General features: G+C 39.9%; 1 protein-coding gene across 4 annotated transcripts in view; it reads left to right on the forward strand.

The window, feature by feature from the left end:
* Positions 1 to 16,661, forward strand: part of MAP3K13 (mitogen-activated protein kinase kinase kinase 13) — a 148,663-nt gene that overhangs the window by 59,411 nt on the left and 72,591 nt on the right. The window contains exon 1 of one of the 4 annotated variants that reach the window (XM_028504455.2): positions 2,821 to 3,194. The exons of the other annotated variants lie outside the window; for them this stretch is intronic. The gene's annotated coding sequence lies outside the window, so the exon portion shown is untranslated. Of the gene's footprint in view, positions 1 to 2,820; positions 3,195 to 16,661 lie in introns of those variants that run through there. 4 annotated transcript variants of the gene reach the window in all.

Genomic DNA, 16,661 nt, shown 5'->3' on the forward strand with positions numbered 1-16,661 from the left:
GGGTACATGGGCATACTCATATAGGCCACCGTGGTGCACTCAGGCCTGTGAAGAATATATATACCAGTACTGCATCGGTCTTGAGCTCTCCCATCTTACATGGGTAAAATTCTTGGGTCTATTTTTTTCCATTGTAATATTTCACAATAAGGTTCTGTAGAAATTTATTCAATATGTCATTTGCGAATGATATTCTATTGTTTTAGTATATAGAACAAGTACACTGAACATATTTGCTGTGTGTGCAATAATCCTGGAAAGTTTTCTTTTTCCAAACGAGCTAAGCAGTGGGAAATACTTGCTAGTGTAGGATTTGAACTCACCATAAGAAGAGGCAAGTGCTTTTTTTCCCTCAGCTGTACAAACAATCTGACTGAGTGAACAGATCACTGTTCAGAATGTTCCCGGTCACTGAGCACTTCATATCTGAGGCCTTGTATTAACCACTATTGTTCCATTTTGAAGGACTTCATACCATTTCTCATGTTCAAAAATGCTGCGATCAGTATTAGTAAACTATTTTTAATTGCAAAGCAAAGTGATGGGATATAAGGGCTGTAAATTATGTTAATCTCTACTTTTGTGTAACTTTGAACTTCTTTAAATAGTAAAGAAATGTCCTAAGTTAATTGTGTTTGTGCTATTGAGTTGTATGTGTTCCTTACATATTTTGGAAATTCACCCCTTATCAGATACATGGTTTGCAAATATTTCCTCCCTTTGTAGTGCTCGTTTCATTCTGATTGTTTCCTTTGCTGTGCAGAAGATTTTTACTTTGATGTAGCCCCACGTGTATATCTTTGTTTTTGTTGCCTGTGCTTGTGGTGTTATATCCAAAAAATCATTGCCAAGACCAATGTGAAAGATGGGCAAAGAAGTTGAATAGACATTTCTTCAAAGAAGACATAGAAATGGCCAACATGTATATGAAAACATGCCCAACGCCATTAATTATCAAGAAAATGCAAATCAGCCCTGGCCAGTGGTGGCTCATCCGAAAAATGAAAGGTCACTGGTTTGATTCCCAGTCAGGGCACATGCCCACATGGTGGGTTCAGTCCCCAGTCGGGAGGCATACAAGAGGCAAACATCAGTGTTTCTCTCTCACTTCAATGTTTCTCTCCCCCTCTTTCTACCTCCCTTCCCCTCTCTCTAAAATGAAATATTTTTAAAAATGCAAATCAAAACTACAATGAGATATCACCTCATACTTTTTAGGTTAACTGTTATTTAAAAATAAAAGATAAATGTTGGCAAGGTTGTGGAGAAACGAACCCTTCTACACCCTTGTTGGCAAGGTTGTTGGGAATGTAAATGGTGTAGCAGCTATGGAAACAGGATGGAGGTTCCTCATAAAATTAAAAATAGAACTGCCATGTGATCCAGCCATCTCACTTCTGGGTATATATTCAAAATAATTGAATTTGGGATCTTAAAGGGATATCTACACTCCCACATTCATTGCAGCATTATTCACAATAACTATGAAAATAACCCAAGTGTCCATGACAGAAGAATGGATAAAGGAACTGTGGTATATACATACCAAGCAATACTACTCAGCCTTAAAAAAGAAGGAAGCACTTCCATTTGTGAAAACATGGATGAACCTGGAAGATATTAAGTGAAATAAGCCTGTCACAAAAAGACAAATATGACATGATTCCACTTATATGAGAAACTGTACAGCCAAACTCATAGAAACAAAATATAATAGTGGCTGCCGAGGGCTGGGGGAAGAGGAAATGGGGAGTTGTTTGTTGTTCAATGGGTATAAAATTTCATTTATACGAGATGAGTAAGTTCTAAAGACATGCTGTACACACAGTGCCCATAGTTAACAATACAATATCGTACTGTGTACAGTACTTCAAAATTTGCTAAAAGAGAAGATCTCATGTTAGGTGTTCTTACCACCAAAACTAAAACCAAAACCAAAACCAACAAAAACCCCCACAAAGGAACAGAAGGACACTCTTGGAGATACTGGATGTGTCCCCTACCTTGACTCTGGTGACAGTATCACAGATGTTTGCATGTCTCCAAACTCATCAAGTTGTACACATTAAACAGGTACAGTTCTTTGTATGTCGATTATGCTTTAATAAAGCTGTTAGAGTTTATTTTAATTTTTAAAAATGTCATGAGCTCTCTGAGTGAATTTAATAGTTTTTGCTGTTGATAATAAGGCATCTTACTAAAATCAAAATTTTCTCTAAGATTAATTAAGAGCTTTTTCGAAGCTGTGTCTTAGTTTACTGTCAGAAGTTTCATAAACGAATGAGGAAATGCCCTACCTTATTTAAAGGTAGCAGTACATTACTCTTCCACACCCACTTTTGAAGCATCACAAGATCAGCAAGATATTGTTCTACAAAACAATTACATTTATGTAATATTGTCTCATTTTTTTATTTCCTTAACACTAGGTTATTTCCCTACTATTTTGCTTTGACAAGTCTTGGTGTTCAGGGCAAACGTGTCCCTTGGTCACCAGTTTTGGAAACTATTTCCCTTTGGTTTTTTAAAAAAATCACATCAGACCACGCACAGGGCTGAACAGCAGGAAAAGCATTCAGGAAAACACCTCTAATGGATAAAAGCTTGTCATTGCTCTATGTGCATTTTTGGTAGCACTGATTCCACTGAAATTCTATTTTGATCCCCTCATTCAATAGCAGTAATAATGTTTTCGTGACTATCACAGCTTGAAACACACACCCGACTATCACAGTGCGCGCCCGCGCGCGCGCACACACACACACACACACACACAAACACACACAAACACACACACACACCCTCTTCTCAAGCTGCCAGCCAGTCTGTCTCGAGGCCGGGGCAGACACCTGATTGGCGGGCTCTGTTTATTCTGTGACCAGATTCCTTCTAAAAGGAGGCAGGCCTTGCCTGCCTGAAGCCTATTGGCCGGAATTGCTCCGGACCCGCCCTTTCTTTTTCATGGCACACACCACAGCGAAGTCTGTGCGGAATCCTAAACCAGCCCAATTTACATCCATTCATGAATCTGTGACGTCAGCAAGCCTCCGGGCTCCTTTGCGGTGGGCTGTTGGATTGTGTGGGTGGAATCCCCCTCCCCCTTATTTTTCTAATCCTGCAAGGCTTTTCAAATTAACCTTTCATCTTTTTAAAGCAAGGAAATGGAACGGCATGTGTAGGAATTCTTCATTGTTGTGAGTATCGCACTCTTTTTTTCTTTTCCCTCAGCATGTATTTCACAAGGACAGATGGAGAATGTATTTGTGATTTGAGGTGATTAGAAAGCTGATATTACTGAGGGAGACCAGGTGAGAGAGACAGACAGACAGAAACCTGAAACCCCGTTACGGCTAGGAGCCTCTGGAACTGACAGCTGGTTTTCCTTTGCTTGTCTGCCTGCTAGACGTGGACATTTTTCTTTTACGGTTCTGCACGTTACCCCTGGATGCTGGTTTGGCTTTCCGGGAAGGAGTTTCATGTCTCTGAGAGATGATGATGTGGATTGCATTGGAGGAAAACCCCGGAACTGATACCAGAAAGGTGCCGGGAAAAGCCCAGCCAGCTAGAAGGAGCAGGATCTACCCTGCTGAGCACTTGTCTTCCTGCTGTCCTTTCTGGTGTTTCTCACCCTTCACCGTGCTTTTGTTTCATAATTGTGTGACGGCCAATATCTTGGGATTGCAGTTTGGGGTAGATGAACGCTTGCCCATCCATTCTCCCCACAAGCTTTTACTATGGGAGCTGTAGTGGTGTAGTTATATATAGTTGCAGCTCTTTATGTCACTCTGTACATTTTATTTGTATTTTCAAAAACCCGAAAGCCTACACCAGAGGCAAAAAGGGAATTATCCTTAAATGTTGACTTTTTAATGTCCCCTAAATGAAAACTAAGATGTGGTTTCCTAATACATTCCATAATTATATAGAAAAACACGTGACTATTTTTCTAAGATAATGAAAATAGTTTATTCTGCAGTGTTTGGGAAACATGGAAAAGTTCTGACATGTTCAGTGTATTAAGTTGGTTTGATAGTTTGCTTGGAGTTTTAACAAAAAGTTAGTGTTTGTGATTGAATTTGTTTTCCAAGGCTCTGGTTTATTCTGGTGAAAATTGTGATAGTAAAGAAGAGAGATGTGACATTGTGACATGTTCTGCCTCTGGGCAGCTGCTCAACCCAAATAGTCTGATAGCATTTTCTAACTGCCTCACTTAGAGCCGTTTCTGTCCTGGTCTGTAGCATGTATCTGGTTGTCCTTTCCAGTGAGGAGGAAGCAGAATGTCTGTTATTTCTTATCATCTAGCCTCGTCATGTTTACCTTGTATAATCAGTACTTAGTTTAGAGAATTTCATATTTCTAATCTTTTCTCATGAAACCAGGCTTCTAAATTATGGCTCTACTGATATCTTTTGAATGTTCTTATTAATGAATTTTCCAACTGTACACTCATTTCGTGTCAAAATTACCTGAGGATTTAGACTTCTCTTTTGTTTCTAATCTTGGCATTTCCTTCACTCATTTTTTTTTCTGAGTGCTTTTAAACTTACTAGTATTATAGAAAGGAAAACTGCTGCCTAATTCTGAACCAGATCTTTGTCCTATTTCAGACAACTATGGTTTCACATTTTGCTATTTTTTATGTGCTGGGTTGAACAAATGACATAGTCCCCTATATTGGTAAACACCTAGACTTATTTAAATTTTTTGTGTGTATATCTTCAGAGACTTTGTTGCAAGTAGCAATTTCAAAGTTATTTTAAATTACGGAAATCTCCTAGATCACTGTTGTTCAGACTCTGTTTATGTACACTTTGCCAAGAGAGAGCTTTATTTCCATGCAAGAAATACAGTTTGCACTAAGGATTTAGTAAAGTAAAACTATCCCTTTAAGACCGAGAGTGGCTATAGAATCTCCTTCTCTCTCCACTCCTAGTGGCTGTATTCTAGATTATATTTATTTTCATGTATAGTGTACTTGTAGGGAAAAAACAATAACTCTTAATTGTTTAATATCAAACAATAAAATCCTGTGTATCAGTGACTGTCAATAGATGGCTTTCTGTTTAAAAATTGAAGCTGCTCCAGAAGTAGGAATTAATTTATTTAGTAAACAAAGTCAGTCAAACCAGAGCCATGTCCTGGGGAACTGTCAAAAGAATGGTTCCTAAGGGCCGGAGGCCACATCCACTGGTGTCTGATGAAACAGCCGTGCTTTGGACGGCAGAACCGGTCAGTTCAGTTTGCACAGCTACCTACCCTCCCTCTAGTGCTACAGCTGAATTAATTACTTGAAGAGTCCAAATGTATTGAGATAGACAAGATGATCAATTCTGCCAGGTGGCAGCCTGACTTTTAAAATTTTAATTAAAATAAAAATAAACAATGTTCCCCCAACAACACTTTTTCACTTAAAGCAAAAAATTAAAGGTAACACCATTCTGCTCTGTGTTGGGTATTATTCCTTAAGGAGATGGGGGAGAGAAAGACTGAGATAAGATGCCATCTTTACCCCTGAGGACTCTAGAAGGTAAGTCACCACACAAGATAATGGTGTTGTGGTTCAGAAGCTGGTGCCTGTAAATAGACTTTAGATTACCTGGGGGACAGATGCTAGTTTCTCTCTATCTCTATTTCTCTCTCCTTCTCTCTCTCCCTCTCTCTCTCTCTCCTCTTCAGTGGTTTTTAGTGTGTTCAGAGTTGTTCAACCCTCACCACAATCAATTTTAGAACGTTTTCATCACTGCAGGAGGAAAACCATACCCATTAGTGGTCCCTCATTTCCCCTCACCACCCCCAGCCCTAGGCAACCAGTAATCTTCCTTCTCTATACACAGATTTGCCTATTCAGATCATTTCATATCAGTGAAATCATGCAAGATACGGGTTTTTTGTGACTAGCTCTCTTCACTTAGTATGAGGTTTTCAAAGTCCATCCATGCTGTGCAATACATCGGGGCTTCATTTCTCTCTGTCACTGACTAACTCATACTCAGTTGTACACACGTACCACATTTTATTTATCCATTCAATTGATGGATGGTGGACATTTGAATTGTTTTCACTTTTTGGCTGTTATGAATAATGCTGCTATGCAAATTTATGAACAAGTTTTTGTGTGAAGATATGTTTTTATTTCTCTCAGTTATGTTCCTAGAAGTGGAATTGCTGGGTCCTGTGATAACTTTATGTTTAACATTTTCAGGAAATGCAAACTGTTTTCCAAAACCAGCTGTACCGTTTCACACTCCCACCAGCAATGAGGGTTTCCATCTCTCCACATCCTCATCAACACATTATTATTATTTTGATTAGAGCCATCTTAGTGAGCTTAAAGTGGTAACTCCTGTGGTTTTGGTTTACATTTCCCTAATGCCTGATGACATTGAGCATCTTCTCATGTATTTATTGGCCATCTGTATTTCTTCTTTGAAGAAATGTCCATTCACATCTTTTGCCCATGTAAAAAATTAGGTTATTTATCTTTTGATTATTGAGATTAGGTGTACTTTATATAATCTGAGTACAAGTTCTCTACCAAATATATGGCTTGCAAATATTTTATTTTAGTCTATGGGTTGTCTTTTCACTTTCTTAATATTGTTTGCAGCACAGAATGTTTAATTTTGATGAAGTTCAATTTATCTTGTGCGTTCATACTTGTGCTTTTTGTGTCGCATCTAAGAAGGCTTTGCCTAAGCCAAGGTTACGAAGATTCACTCCTGGGTTTGCCTTTTTTCCTAAGGGTTTTATGATTTTAGTTCTTACATTTGAGTCTATGATCCATTTTGAGTTCATTTTTGTTCATGGGTTCAATGTCATTGAAGGAGTATATCCACCCAGTTCCAGCAATATTTGTTGAAAAGACTGTTCTTTCCCCTCCCCATCAATTGAATTGTCTTGTCATCCTATCACAGAACTTAGAAAAATACTGATGCTGTGTTCCCACCTCCAGAGATTCGTATGTAATTGGTCTTTGATGGGCCCAGACATCTGCATTTTTAAAGCTCCCCAGATGATTCTAATGTGCAGCCAGTGTTAAAAAAAATATATTGCCATGGGCTGAGTGGATTGAGCACTGGCCTGTGAACCAAAAGGTCACCAGCTGGATTCCCAGTCAGGGCACATGCATGGGTTGCAGGCCAGATCCCTGGTGAGGAGTGTGTGAGAGGCAACCACACATTGATGTTTCTCTCCCTCTCTTTCTCTCTCCATTCCCCCCTCTCTAAAAATAAGTAAGTAAAATCTTAAAAAAAAAACTATTGGTATGGACAAAGGGTTAGTCTTAAAAAAGAAGAGAGAGGATGAGTGAGGACATAGAATTTTGATACGGAAATGAGAAGAGAGGCAAGATTCACACCAGAAAGCATGAATTTTCATACTAAGTAGCTGCTAGTCATTTTCAAAGAGTAAGGGCATCACTGGATGTTAGGGAAATGTGTTAAATTAAAGGAAGAGAAGGAGCTAACATTTATTAAGCACATTCTATATGCCTATAAATCTGCTAAGAGCTTTCACCTACATTATTTCATTTAAAACATAATCCTCATGAATATGAAGTAGGAATTATTACCCCCATTTCACAGATGAGAAAACAGGTTCATAAAGGGTCTGACTCAGCCAAAGATACCAGGTAGTGCACATGATGCCCGATTTTCAAACTCAGCTCTAATTCCTCATCCCATTTTTTTTCTTCTGTTTACTGTGGATTTTAAGCATTGAGTTCTACCAGGAATTGTTATTGGTCCAGTCCAGCGTGAATCTCAGATCTTCTCTAGCAACATACGGGACTGGACAAACAGTGAGATAAGTGTGATGGTGGGGGCAATACAGGGATAAGTGTTGGCACAGCAGGGACAGTGGAAGAGCATGGGGATAAAAGAAGATTATTGTGTGACTCCTCATCGTGGATCCAACCAAGTCTGACTACACTCTGCCTAGCACCTCTAAGAGGTGGAGGGCCAATACAGTGGGCATGCAAGAATGATTGAAGGGAATGGTTTGAAAACCGTGATGGAAAAGAGGATATATCAAAAAGAATTTGCAGGTGTTAAAGTGTTGACATTTATTTCATCAACAAGTATTTATTGACCATTTACTATGTGTTTTAGGTACTGGGTACACAGCAGTGGAAAAAACAGACAAAAATTCTTGCCCTCTTGGGTTTGTTTTATTGGGGAAGACAAACAATGAATAAGTAAATTATGTTTAGACAGTGATAAAAGTTAAGGAGAAAAATAAAAGTGGGAGGGGAATAGAGAGTGCTGGGGTGGGGTCAAGTCAGAAAGGGGCTTTTTCATCCTGTGGTCTTTGTATGGATATAGATTCCTCAAATAGATAAGGAACCCTCTAAGTGAGGAGCTGGTTGGTTGACCAAGTCAGGTACTTTGGATACATAGAGTATCTTCTAATTACTAAAACGCCAAGTTAATATTCAGTATTAACTTTTTATTTACCACTTTATGCCCCACACCTGGCAGAGTGGACACTCATAAACATTTATGTATTGTATGGTGCCATTTTTTTTGGATTAGTGAATTTTCTGCTGGGTGGAGGCCAGGACAGGGGTAGAGCTTGGGAGACTTTTTCAAACTCTGCTTGCTGCCCTATTCAGACAGATTTTTCTAAGTATGTGTATGTGCCTGTGGGGGTGTCCTTCATCATGTCACCACTGAGAGGGTCACTGCATAGTGAGTGACAGTTAAATGAGGAACATTTGTCTACTTCCTAGATGAATCAGCAGAGAACCACCAGTATAAGCTATATAGAAAACACTTAAATTTCTTTTGCTTTTTACATTTTAGCAGGAGATTCACATATACCACCCTTAATAAAGGGTAAAATTATAACAAAGTTTTTAATAATGAAGTTCTATTATGCAAACATTTACCTGCCTTTTTTCTTTATCTACATGTCATCTGTTTACCTTCTGTAAGGCATAATGATGCAATGAGAAAAGAATTGGCCTAAGACTAGAAGGGACTATGGAGAAGTCTCAAGTTGCAACACGATTTTCTCAACTTTTTAAAAAATTTTTCTCAGCTTTGGTTTTAACATATGAGATGAAAAGAATGTTTTTTTAAAGATTTTTTTTTTTTAGAGAGAGGGGAAGGGAGAGAGAAAGAGGGAGGGAAACAGTAGTGGGCTGCCTCTTGCACGCCCCCAGGCGTGGGTCCTGACAGGTAATCGAACTAGTGACCCTTTGGTTTGTAGGCTGGCACTCAGTCCACCGAACCATACCAGCCAGGGCTGAAAACATTGTTTTTAGTGATCTCAAATGTCTTTTCTATCTCCAACATGGTAGGGCTCCTGGAATTTGGTTATTACCAAAATCAATAGACAAGTGACAATCTCTAAGACAATTTGGTTAAAATCTATCTTTACTCCAAAGTCTTTCATAGTACCTTTGTAGAAGTTCAGACCCCATGAGATGCTGCCACAGTTAAGGAGGCAGAGAAAATGTCAGAAGTGTCAGGAGCTATCTGGGTGAGACATAAAAAAAGTTAAATCACTTTCAGATTTGCCCCGGGGACTTCCTCCTAAGCAGGAAATAGAGTCCTGATGAGGTCTGACCTTGCCATCTTTAGGCTTGCCCATTGTAAATGTCATCTGTTGTGGCCATTGTTCTTAGCAGTCAAGAGAGAGCTTTCAATTAGATGAGTGATTTGGGAGTCTGGGCTAATATGTGATGTGGGGACAGATAATCTATCTGATAACATCAGTTTGGTTGGGCGTTGTAGCCTTTGGTTGTGCGTTGTGGCCTCTTCCTTAATAGCACCAATAAAAATGGCTTTTCTTGGTGCTAAAAAAAAACAAACAAAATTCATCATATTGGCTCTTTCTGTTCATCTTGCACTACTCCTAACATTCTCTAGCTCAGGCTAAATCATGGCAAAGGATGAAAGACTGCAGTAAATGAGAAAATGAAGACCCATTAAATCCATAAATGTATATAACCAGTGTTTGAAAAAATAAGATTGTGTTATTTCACATGAGAGTTGCTAGCTTTTGAAAATTATTCCTTTCAGAATTCTCCAGATAACAAGTTGGTTGATGAATTGTTGTTCTGAGTTTGCAGATTTTGTAAAAGAAAAAATACAAGTTAAAAATATCACAAAGCAGAAAACTTCTTTTTCATTTTTGTGTCCATCAGTCTAGAATTTTCCTTATATCTTTTTTTATTTGTGTAAACAGGCAAGCAGAGAGGGCTAATGCTAGTGCTAACATCTACAATAATTTCATACAGTGGTTCCATTTAGTATTAATACTTACATATGTAGCACTGTGGTAAAAGGCATCTTGCAAAAAGCAATCATGTATTGCAGGACAATCCTAAGAGAATGTGTAGTAACTGTGCAATTTTAACTGTTTAAAATTTTTAAGGAAGAATAATTCAGGACTTCCCACTGACAGACGGTGATTTCCAGAGTGTGTATTTGTTTTGTACTGTGAATTCCTGGGCTGGTGATAATAGTAGAACTGAACAGTACTGGGAAGATATGTGAGTGAAATTCTAGATTCCCAGGGCGAAGAGCTTAGGAAGTAGTCAAAGACAAAGCACTGGAGAAAGGTGCTGGAAAGAAAAGGAGGCAGAGCCCAGGGAGACTGGCTGTGCTGATGGCTCCTGGGTTCAGGCAGGTGGCAGCAAGGACAGCAGTTTGCACCTTCAACCAAAGAAAGTGGATCTGGGACCCAGACTGAAAAAGACTCCTTTATAGTCCTAAGGAGGGCTGTCACAGTTGCTATTGCAAAAGAGGGCTCAATATGCAAAATAAGCCCACTGAGGCTTTTTATTACCCCCGAGGCACTGTGCCTGCATTTCTAGTAGCTGGCCCTCCTGCCTTTGATGGGACACGTCAGGCTATCTGTAGGCGTGGATAATTGAGATCAAGCCCACCAGAATACAAAGCCGTGATTGCTTTTTCCAGGAAAAATAATCTTTTGATGAAAGTGAGATTAAGCATTTCACTAATTACTGTCCAATTGTTTTCTCTCATATAATAAATTCAAATGCATATGTACACTGAAAAGAAACAGATGCAACATACCTTTGGATATCTCTATTCACTACTTTCTAGATCTGAATCACAGACTCATTAAAAACCTTTGCTAAGCATAGAAGCTCCTGGGAAATACCCACCTGATATTGCAGCTGCTTGGGTCAAGAGCCAATTTGAAAAGCAATTGTACTGTTTTGCCAGGTTCTCCCTCCTCTCCTCTCAGCCTCCCCGCCTATTTCTGGCCATTTTTTAACAGAATTCCTTCCATCTGTTTGTCTAATCAAAAATAACTGAACATTTGCTTTGTACTGCTTGTGTTAATTATCAAAGCAGGGCCCTAATCTCATCCTTAAATATTCTCAGAGACTTGGAGACCAGAGATTTTTTTTTTTTTTTGGAAAAGAAAACAACCTCATAATCCTTTGTGTTTTCTGTAATGGTCTTTTTTTCCTATCAGGGCTTCTGGCACAACACATTGAAACAGCACTCACTCCCCATTACCTGCTCTCCTTTGATCAAACGGTTATCTACATTGATAAGGAATTCCTTAACTGAATTTTATACCTTTGATACTGGCTTTTGTTAGCGTCCAACTGCCTTTGCCTCAGCTTGTTTTATAAATAGGCTTGTTCTTTTTCCTGCTGTTTGAAAGGCCATGGACTAGTTATAAAAACAAAAACCAGCTAGCCAACCAGATTCTAAAAGCTTTGGACCAAGTCTAGAAAATAAAGAGAAATGACCAAGACAGCCTCATTACTAATGCAGAGCAAAAGGGCCCCTAAGGTAAGGAAAAGGAGGTCACTACAAAAGAAAATGTCTTCTTATTATGAAAATCATTTGGAAAATAGTTAGGCACTGGAATTGACTGTGTGCAGGACTAGAAGGTTTGGGGTGAGGAAACTTAGTCTCGAGGCTTCCTCTTCTAAGAGAAACCACCTCTGGTTCATTGCTGGGTGGTCACAGCCAGGGATTTGCCAAAGACCAGGAAACTAAGCTTTGAGGTCTTGAGACCTACTCTTTCATTCCTATATATTATCACAGGAAACTGAAAAAGTAAAAAAATAAATCAATAAATGTTCCTTTGGCACTTTCTACCAAAGCCAATTCTTTAGATTCTCTTATTTTTGTATACAATTCATAAAAATATAACATGTTTATGAAAACCTACTCAATAAGATTTTTTTCAGATACCTTAATGATAGAATGTTTTATAGAGTATTCCTAAATAGCAAAAGAGAAAACATTTTTGTTTCTCAGTTGACCCATCCCTACAGGCCTCCTCCCTCCACCAGCCACAACTCGGTCCAACAATTCTGACTAGCTAACCCACCTCCACAAAACCTGGTCCTATTCAATGAGGACTTCTTTTGATAAGCTGTATAACTCAATTACTTTTTCCCTTCCATCTACAAAAAAAAAATACATTAGCAGTTTAAAAACATAAATTCTGCCAAAGACCCATGGACCAGCTTATGCACAGTGGTTCTCAAAGTGTGGTCCCAGGACCAGGAGCACCAGTCTCACCTGGAGACTTGTTAGAAATGCAAATTCTCAGGTCCCACCCCAGAAATTCTTGGGTAGGGCCCAGGCATCTGCTTTAACAAGACAGCTAGCTGATACTGATGCACATGAAAGTTTGAGTGTGTTTGATTTACAGCAGAGCTTCTCAGACTTGTAATGTGCATAGGAAACACTCGAGGATTTTGTTAAAAACCTGATTCTGATTCACTCAGGGCTGGGATAATTTTGTCAGCATCTGATTCACTCCCAGGTAGTGAAGATGCTGCTGGTCCTCGGACCACACTTTGAGTAGCAAGTAGCAAGAACCTGAAGGACTGGTGGAAGTCACTCCAAGAACTACTGTATTAAGTAGCCTCTATCAAAATTACAACTATCCTAGCCCGGCTGGTGTGGCTCAGGAGCATCACCCCCTAACCAAAAGGTTGCAGGTTTGATTCCCAATCAGAGCATATATATATATATATATATATGTTGAAAACTGCCCCGGCATGAGATCAATCAATGTTTTTCTCTCCCATTGATGTGTTTCTCTCTCTCTCCCTTACTGCCTCTCTAAAAAACAATGAAAAAAATGCCCTCTCCAAAAATAAATAAATAAAATCTTAAAAAAAAAAAAGAAAGAAAAATAGAATTCCTGTCCACAAACACTCCCAGTCAACTTGGAGAGACTGATGCATACACACACAATGTTATCACAGAACAGTGGTTCTGAAACTTTTTGGTGTTAGGACCAAAAAAGTTATTGAAGGCTCACCCAAGGGCTTTTGTTTATATGAGTTTTATCTTCTGTATTTACTGTAGTCAAAATTAAAACTGAGGAAAATATTAAATATGATTTATTTTTTAATAAAACCATTGCACATTTACATAAAGAACTTTTTAATGAAAAATAACTGTAGTTCCCAAAGCTCAGAGTTTTTGTGAGGGAACAAGCATTAGGAAGAAAGATCTTTGCAAGTTCCTTCAGTGTCTAACACAATAAATTAGATGATAGCTGGATTCTCACCTCTGCTTCTGCCTTCCATCTATCGCGGTGTCGAGTGGCATACAGTAACCGCTGGGAGATTTCATTGTGTACTCGTGAGAGAGTGTACATAAAAAGGGAAATAATATCTTTTGATTTAAAGCATTTCTTTGTCTTGTTTTCTTTTTCAAATGAGTTTGTTTAATTCCAGACGATAGAGAATTCAGGACAGGACAAAGACAGGATTCTGGACTGGGTTTCTCTGACCTCACAGCAAAGGTTGAAACAGCAGAATGAGAAGAACTAAAGAGATGAACCACTACATGATTATTATTCATATTTTTACAAAAGTCTGTTCTTAAATGTACAACAGGCTTTAAGACAACACTTCATTCTAGCTATAGGTGGCGAGAGATGGGGTATCAGGGAATGCAGGTGTTCAGACAGGAGTGGAATGAAGGATCGCCACTGCCCAGGCACAAGGAACAGCTCCCTGTTTGCCAGACTTCTTAGTTCCACCATGGCCGCGGGCCCTTCCCTGCGGCCTTCCCTTTTAGCTCCTCAAGTTTCTTCTGCTCCTCTGTTTGCTTCTGCTCAGATGCCTAATCGTCCTCGTCCATTCCTTGGGCTGCCTCAGGGACTTCTTCTTGGCACCTTTGTGGCCAGACATGGTGCCTTTGTATTTTTAAGAGGACTTTTTAATTAAATTTATTGGGACGACATTGGTTAATAAGGTCATATAGGTTTTAAATGTATATTTCCATGGTACATGATCAGTGTGTTGCATTGTGTACTCACCCCCCAAAGTCAAATCATCCTCTGTCACCATGTATTTGGCCCCCATTACCCTCTACTACTCCAACCACCCCCTTCCCTCTAGTAACCACCACACTGTTCTCTCTCTGGGGTCACTGAGTCATGTGGTAACTCTCATCCTAGTTTTTTGAGGAACCTCCATACTGTTTTCCATAGTGGCTGTACCAGTTTACATTCCCACCAGTGGTGAATGAGTGTCCCTTTTTCTCCACAAGCTCTTATTACAAAAATAGCTCCGACCTCACAGACCCCCTCGAAAGCCCCAGGGACCCTCAGCGGTGCCCAGGGCACACACTGAGCACCGCTGCATTGGATGTGAGTGTGAAGAGGCAGCACGAAGAATAGCTAACCTCTGCATTGTGCTCACAGATAACATTCGTCGTTGTGCCAGACACTGTTCGTAGTGATTTCTGTGTACAAACCTCACAACCACTCTATGAGAAAGGTGCTATTATTTTCCCTAATTTGCAGATGACACCAAAACACGAAGAGAGTAAATTCCTCAAAGCGGAGCCAGCACGTGGTTTCAGACGGTCTGGCTGCGGGGTCCGAACTCTGCTCTGCCCCACTGTGCTGCTTCCCTGCCTGGGAACTGAGTTAGATTTCATAGAGAAGACAGTGTTTTCCTTAAGGGATAGGCAATAGGGGTTCTTTTAGACAATCTTGGGAGAACACTTCCTGTTGCTAAACATAGAGAGGGATTTTATTCTCTAGAAAGTTTACAACCTGCAGCTTTAACTAACTAGTTTCTTCTAAATCCCTTTGCATTCAGATTTTTTTTCCTTTCTCCCAACTACACCAACGACACCGTGCTATGCGCCTCGGGCTGCCCAGGGTTCCAATAGTAGCTGCCAGTTAATGCAGCTTCAAGGCTAGCAAACAGCATTTCCCTCCATTTTTATTGTGATAAAACGTAAGTAACATAAAATCTACCATTTTAACCATCTTGCAGTGCACACTTCTGTGGCACTGTGTGGTCGTGCAGCCAGCACCATCATCCACCTCCAGAACTTGGACATTTTCCCAAACTGAGCGGCCATCCCCATTGAGAAACACATCCCCATTCTACACCCCCTCCCCCATCACTGTCAATGAACACTCTACTTTCTGTCCCTGTGAATTTGACTCCAGGTGCCTCATATTAGTGAAATCATTCGATGTTTGTCCTTTTGTGACTGATGTATCTCATTTAGCATAGTGTCTTCAAAGTTCATCCATGTAATATGTCAGAATCTCCTTCCTTTTTAAGACCGAATAATGAAGTCAAGGTTTTGTTTGTTAAGAATAAATCATAAACACATGGCCTAAAGAAATAGTTAATTAAAAGAGAAAAAGAATGTAAAGTACTATAGAATTTAAAGAAAGTAACATAAACCTATAATATACTGCTTTGATGCCTTATTGCAAAGCTATTTTCAACAATTGCCCTAAAAGTCATACCGTCCTCTGGGCAGGGAGAATTCGGGAGGAGATAAGAAAGAGAAAGAGTGGCTCTGGGCAGGAGCTGGAACTGCCGTGCATTCCGTAGCCAGGTCTCATGATTCTGGCCTTCCTTCCCTCTCTCCTGTGTTCCCTGCTCCCATTCCCTTTGCCCCATCCCAGAGACAGTGAAACAAAATGCTCTTTCTAGGAATGGCCACTTTATGGAACTGTCCACAATTTCAAGAGCAGATGAGTTGAATATTTTACTCTAACTCTATCACATAAAAGCCTAAAGAAACTGTCATGCATTCTGTTTGAGCCTAACTGGTGCCTCTTTCGTGATGGAGAGGGTGGGGGAGCTGCTGTGGGTCATGGTCCTTGAAAAGGGTTTGTAGAGGAAAATTTTAATTGTTATTCTGGGACCATGCAGAGAACTCAGGTTTCAGAATGTTCTTGAACGATTAGCATGTGCTGGAGTGAGCACTGGGTGTAGTGGTAAAGAACCTAGTCACGGTACTGCCTCGCAGAATGTACAGACTAGAGAGGAGACAGTTAAAGACAGTTGTAATACAGTGATATGTGCTCTTAGGGGAGGGCTGCTTAGGGAGGGTGAAGGAACACAGGCAGCTAATGGGGACATAAAACCAATCATCTAACTCAGACTTGAGGGATCCAGGAAGGCTTCCCACAGAAAGTGATTACAGACATGAACCCTAGCAAATAAGCAAGAGTTGGGTGGAAAGAGCTGTACAGAAGAGTGTGTGGCATGCCAAGAGGACTGCACATGCTGAATTCCAGAGGCGAGAGAGAGAGAGAGAGAGAGAGAGAGAGCGACCAAGCGTGCAGTGAATCCAGAGAAGTGAAAAATTCTGATTGCTGAATTGCAGGGCTGGATCAAACATGAGGCTGGAGAAGCAAAGCATGCATAAGGGCTGGACTTT

This window comes from Phyllostomus discolor, chromosome 2, assembly GCF_004126475.2.
Source record: "Phyllostomus discolor isolate MPI-MPIP mPhyDis1 chromosome 2, mPhyDis1.pri.v3, whole genome shotgun sequence".
NCBI lineage: Eukaryota > Metazoa > Chordata > Mammalia > Chiroptera > Phyllostomidae > Phyllostomus > Phyllostomus discolor.